At 36.7% G+C, this 5598-nt stretch overlaps 1 long non-coding RNA gene across 1 annotated transcript; it reads left to right on the forward strand.

The window, feature by feature from the left end:
* Positions 1-1195: 1195 nt before the first annotated feature.
* Positions 1196-5088, forward strand: LOC133863157 (uncharacterized). The gene is made up of 3 exons (XR_009899371.1): positions 1196-1438; positions 4326-4535; positions 4623-5088. It is a non-coding gene; the product is annotated as an uncharacterized LOC133863157 (long non-coding RNA).
* The last annotated feature ends 510 nt before the right edge of the window (positions 5089-5598 follow it).

Genomic DNA, 5598 nt, shown 5'->3' on the forward strand with positions numbered 1-5598 from the left:
TGGGTTCGTCGAGTTCAGCGGTTGTCTCTCGGAAATCGCTCATAATCACCGGAAATCATCTCTGACTCTGCCGGATCTGTGTCTAGCTCAACCGGAATTCGTCTCAGGCCACCGGAGCTGGACTCATGGAGGACCGGGTTGATGGGTTTCGTCTGGGTTCGTCGAGTTCAGCGGTTCTCTCTCGGGTCTCTCCATCTCCAGCTGTCCCTAAATCCCTCGATCTCTCTCTCAGTGTTTCAGACGAAAAGAGAAAGGAAGAACAAGAAAGAAAGATCGGGAAGGAAAAATGAGGAGAATAAAAGAATAAAAAAAAATATAATAAAAAATGAATAAGAAATAATATTTAAATGTAAGTAAAGAGTTGAATAGTAAATCTGTTGGAGAGAATATTAGAAAAACAGTAGTTAAAGTAGAGTTTGATACTTTTTGAATAGCTATTTTAACTCCAACTGCTGGAGATGGCCTAAAAAGAGCATGCTGCACGTACGAAGCGCCAACCATCTCTCAACACCTCTGATGAGTGGAGTCCAGACGTACGACTTTGGGTTGGACAGCGGACCACTGAGCAACCAGCCATACATGACCAAATATCAGAACAACAAGGGTTACCAAGAAGAATTTGACCGAAAATCATAACAAAGATCTTTTCTATTCACCGAAAACGTACACAACAATCACCCTTTGGATTGAACACCAAAGTTATTAAGAAGAATTCGAAAACCTAATTCCGGTTGAAAGAGTTAAATATCATTGAAAATTATCATCAATCAAATTTATTTCTCTTCCTAAAATAAAAAAAATAAAATCAAAGATCAATCAAGGAAAAATCTACCCCTAGCCTACAATTTTCAACCATTTTTAGCAACCTGGCCAACAGCATAGCAAATAGGGGTGAAAATAACCGTCCGCTAACCGCTAACCGTATAACCGCAAAACCGTCAAAACCGCCTAAAAACCGGTAATCAGTAATCGCTAAGGCGGTTAGCGGTTTTTAGAAAGGTGGTTATATATATTTTTTTAAATTTTTTTTATATATAAAACAGCGCTGTTTTGGTGTTAAAACGACGTCGTTTTGGTGTTAAACACCAAAACGGCGCCGTTTTATATCAGTCGAATACTTACAGTGATTACACAATGCACGGGTTAAAACCGGAAAGGCAGAAACACTAAAAGTCTAAAAATTAAAATGACTAAATGAGCAGATGAGCAAACCCTAGTGCACCCCTCATTCTCCCAACTCTCACTGCGCCGCCTCTCCTAATCTCAGCCCTCAACCTCTCCGAATCTCCCTTCTCGCAACACTCCGCCACTCGTTGGCGTCTCTCCACCACTCGCCGGTCTCCCTCTCTCCGCCCAGAAGCTCCAACGCCACCATTGTTGTTTCTCCGCCACTCTCCGTCCTCTCTATCTCGCTCTTTACGAGTTTGCCAGTGGCCCAGTAAGTTTTCTTTCTTCTTCTGTCATTAGACTTAATAGACTGTGTTTTGGGTTTCTGTTTTGGTTATTTGTTTGAGTTTCTTTTTTTTTTTTTTTGTTTTAGAAAATATTCGAAGTTATTTTCTGAAGGGTTTAATTAAGCCATGTGTTCTGGTGAATCTGGTGTATGGCTTGCAACATTAGATTCTAAAGGTGCAAAAAGAAAGAACCCTTTTAATTAATTCGAGGAAAACTTTTCATCATGGAAATAGACTGTCGCACTTGCCTGGCCTTGAATAATCAAGTTTATGTTGGAGGCATAATGATTAAAATGTGTATTGTAGGAGACATTCAGGGGAAACATGTAATAGAGAAACATAGTGAAACGTGTAACTGAGTCATTAGTTGTTAATACTTGGTCAAAAATGGACTAACAAAGCTACTTGAAAGGAACCATTGTTACAGAAATGAACTTTGGAAGAAGCAACTTCTTGAAATTACTCATAGGAACTTATTTTTGTTATTGTGGGAAGAATTGCACTTCTTGGTTCCCTTTTTCTCAAAGCTAGGTCTAATAGAGACTATCTTTCCTGCTAGGTTGTTTTCCCAACTCCCAAGTCGATGCAACTGGGGGTTATAGTATTCTTAATATAGACAGCCTGCCTATGACCATCCCCCGGAGTGGGGATTCCATCATCTTGTAAACAATATAGGAGACCACCATATTTTCTAAATCAACATGATTTCAAAAATTAAAGTACTTTTGTCATGATTGGTCACTTGTCATACGGATTCTTCAACTTTAAGCTTCTTCGATCGGATTTTACATATATAATATACTTGATTTATAAGCTCTTCACAATTCACATCATTCATTTTCAATATATTTATAAGCTTAATTTAAATACATGTTGAGATAAAAAAACTGTTTTTTTTTTTTTTTTTTTTTTTGATGGGTTCTTTTAAACCCAACTTACAAGACATGACTTCTTTATCTATGAGATGCTTGATGCATGAAGAAATCATTTTGTAATTAGATCAATAAAAATTTATATTTTTTAGCTTTTTATTTGAGATGAGATTTTTTTTTTTTTTAGGTGTGATTGAGTGATTCATCTTCCCTTTGGTTGTTAAATAAATTTTATTGTTTATCTAATAACAGATGGCAGACACTTTGAATGATGCAACCACCCTTATTATGGTAGATGACAATTCTGAAACACCTTCCACTGCAAATGTTGAAAGCCCCGCACCTTCCCAACAGTCACAATATAAAAAACCACCTGTGAATCAATCCATTGTATGGAGTCACTTTAAAAAAGTGGAACCGATCGATAAGGAAAACTCTAAAGCTATGTGCAACTATTGCAATAGGTTAATAGGGTGTCATTATAAGAGAAATGACACTTCAGCCATGATGAACCACCTTACCTCTAATTGCCCAGACTCTCCACTTAAGAAATCAAAACTACTCAAAAACCAAACAATGTTACAAATGTCATTCAAGAAACCGGTAGAAGGTGGTAGTGGTAACCAACTTGGATTCATGAAGTATGATTCAAACAATATAAGAAATTTGATTGTTCGATATTTCATCAAAAGTGAGCTACCTTTTAGGCGTGTGGAGAGTGATGGGTTTAGGGAATTGATAAATGGAATTGAACCTAGGTTCAAAGTGCCATGTCGTATCGCTTTACAAAAAGACTGTTTGAAATTGTATGAAGAAGAAAAACTTAGGTTGATGGCTTTTTTGAGCCGTAAAAGGGTATGCATCACTACTGATACATGAACATCCCTGCAAAATATAAATTACATGTGTGTTACCACTAGCTTCATAGACTCTGATTGGACAATTCATAAAAAAATACTCAAGTTTAACCAAATTCCCAATCATAGAGGAGAAACTATTGGAAGAATGATAGAGAGTGCATTGACCCAGTGGGGGATTGATAGTGTGTTCACTATTACAGTCGATAATGCCTCAGCCAATGATGGGGGGTTGAGTATATGAGAAAGAGGATGAAGAACAAAAGTCATACTGTTTTGGGAGGAGAATTTCTTCACATGCGTTGTGCTGCTCATATTTTAAACCTTGTTGTGCATGAAGGCTTGAAAGACTTAGGTGACTGTGTTACTAATATAAGGAACGCAGTGAGATATGTGATGTCTTCACCAGAGAGGATGTCAAAGTTTAAAGATTGTATAGAGCAGAAAAAAATTAAATGTAAAAACATGGTGTGTCTAGATGTTCCAACTAGATGGAACTCTATATATTTGATGTTGAGCATTGCTGAGAAGTACCAAATAGCTTTTGACCTATTGGGGGAGGATGAGCATAATCATTTTGTTGTTCCTCAACCTATTGATTGAGAAAATGCTAAGGCATGTGCAACATTTTTGCAAACTTTTTATGAAACTACATTGAAGTTCTCTGGTTCAACTCATGTCACCTCCAATTCATATTTTTTGCAGCTTTGTATTATTCAAAATACATTGAATGATGGTTGTCTCAGTGAAGATCAGGTCTTGAATTCTGTGAGTTTTAGTATGAAACAAAAATATGAAAAGTATTGGGAGACTATGGATATGATCAACTTGATGTTTTATGTTGGTTTTGTTCTTGATCCACGCAACAAGATAAAGGGGGGGGGGGGGGGGGGGGGGAGTAGGGGAGTCATCTAATATTGTTGAAGATGCAAGAAGAGTATATGTCAATCCTATTTATAGTAGTGAAGATAAAGAGACACAATATAGGAATATGTTTTCCCAACACCTTGTCGCAGAGAATGACATGGAATGTAGGTCGGAGGTAGATTAATATTTGTTGGATGGGTGTGAAGCAAATATTATAGATTTTGACATCTAAAATTGGTGGAAGGTTAATGCACCAAAATATCATATTCTCGCAGCGATAGCTCGTGATGTATTGGCCATCCCTATTTCCACCGTTGCCTCTGAGTCCACCTTTAGCAACGGAGGACGTGTATTGGATACCTTTAGTAGTTCATTGTCTCCTCTTACCGTTGAGGCCTTGATTTGCACAGAAGACTGGTTAAAGAACCGCTCAATGATCTATGAGGAAGTATTTCAAGACTTTATGGAAAGCTATGATGAACTTGGTAAATTTTTATGAATTAGTTATTTATAAATTCATTTCACTTACTTTTCTTTATTTATTTATTTAACTTAAAGTTTTTATATTGTAGATGGGCCTCAGAATCAACATTCAAATTCAAGGACGACTGAAACATCTTTTTTCTAGAAGAATGTTATCATTTTTTGACTTGTCATTATATTTATATTACAATATAATTGTTTAGTTTGTCAATTTGTTAAGTTTATAATATTTATTGTTGTTATCTTCACATGATTTTGCTAGAAGACCTCAAGACCAAATGGGAGTCATGTTGTTGTTTCCACAAGAATTTTTTTATGTTGAGTGTGGGTGTGTGGACTATGTATATGGTTTGAACTTTGATTTTTTAATATGGTTTGATGATTGATTGGTGTGGGTGTGTGGACTATTTGAATATGGTTTGATTTTTTGATGTTGTGAATCAAACCATGTTGCATTGTTGTGAGTGTGGGTGTGTGGACTTGTGGACTATGGACTATGGACTATTCAAATATAGTTTGATTTTTTGATGTTGTGAATGTAGGGGTGTGTTGATAGTTGACTTGTGTTTTGAATATGGTGTGTTCACTTGTGTTTTGAATTTTGGATTTTATGTAAACACATAGTTGCAGAGTTGCTTGCAATTTAGCAAACATTTGGTTTCTAATTAGAAGAAGATCATGGACCATGGTTGTTCACTGATTCGGCCATTTGATTATGCTTGGCAAGTGGCAACGTTTGTGCCTCTGTGGATGATATTGCATATTGCATAATAGAAAACTAGGCCATTTGATTATGATATTGCATAATAGAAAACTAGGCAAAAAAAAAGATTCAAAACAGAACAGGTTCAATAGCTAAAAAAGAAAGGGAAAAAAAAGATAAAAAGAGGAAGGCAGTTCCCAGTTGGCGGTTATAACCGCCAACCGGCTAGGCGGTTGGCGGAGGCGGTTAGCGATTTTTGCTAACCGCCTAGCTAGTTACGGTTAGTGGTTTTGTCCAAAAACTGCTAACCGTAACCGCATTTTCATCCCTAATAGCAAAAATCTCAACCATTCAGTTTTCTC

Source organism: Alnus glutinosa, chromosome 1 (assembly GCF_958979055.1).
Source record: "Alnus glutinosa chromosome 1, dhAlnGlut1.1, whole genome shotgun sequence".
Taxonomy (NCBI): domain Eukaryota; kingdom Viridiplantae; phylum Streptophyta; class Magnoliopsida; order Fagales; family Betulaceae; genus Alnus; species Alnus glutinosa.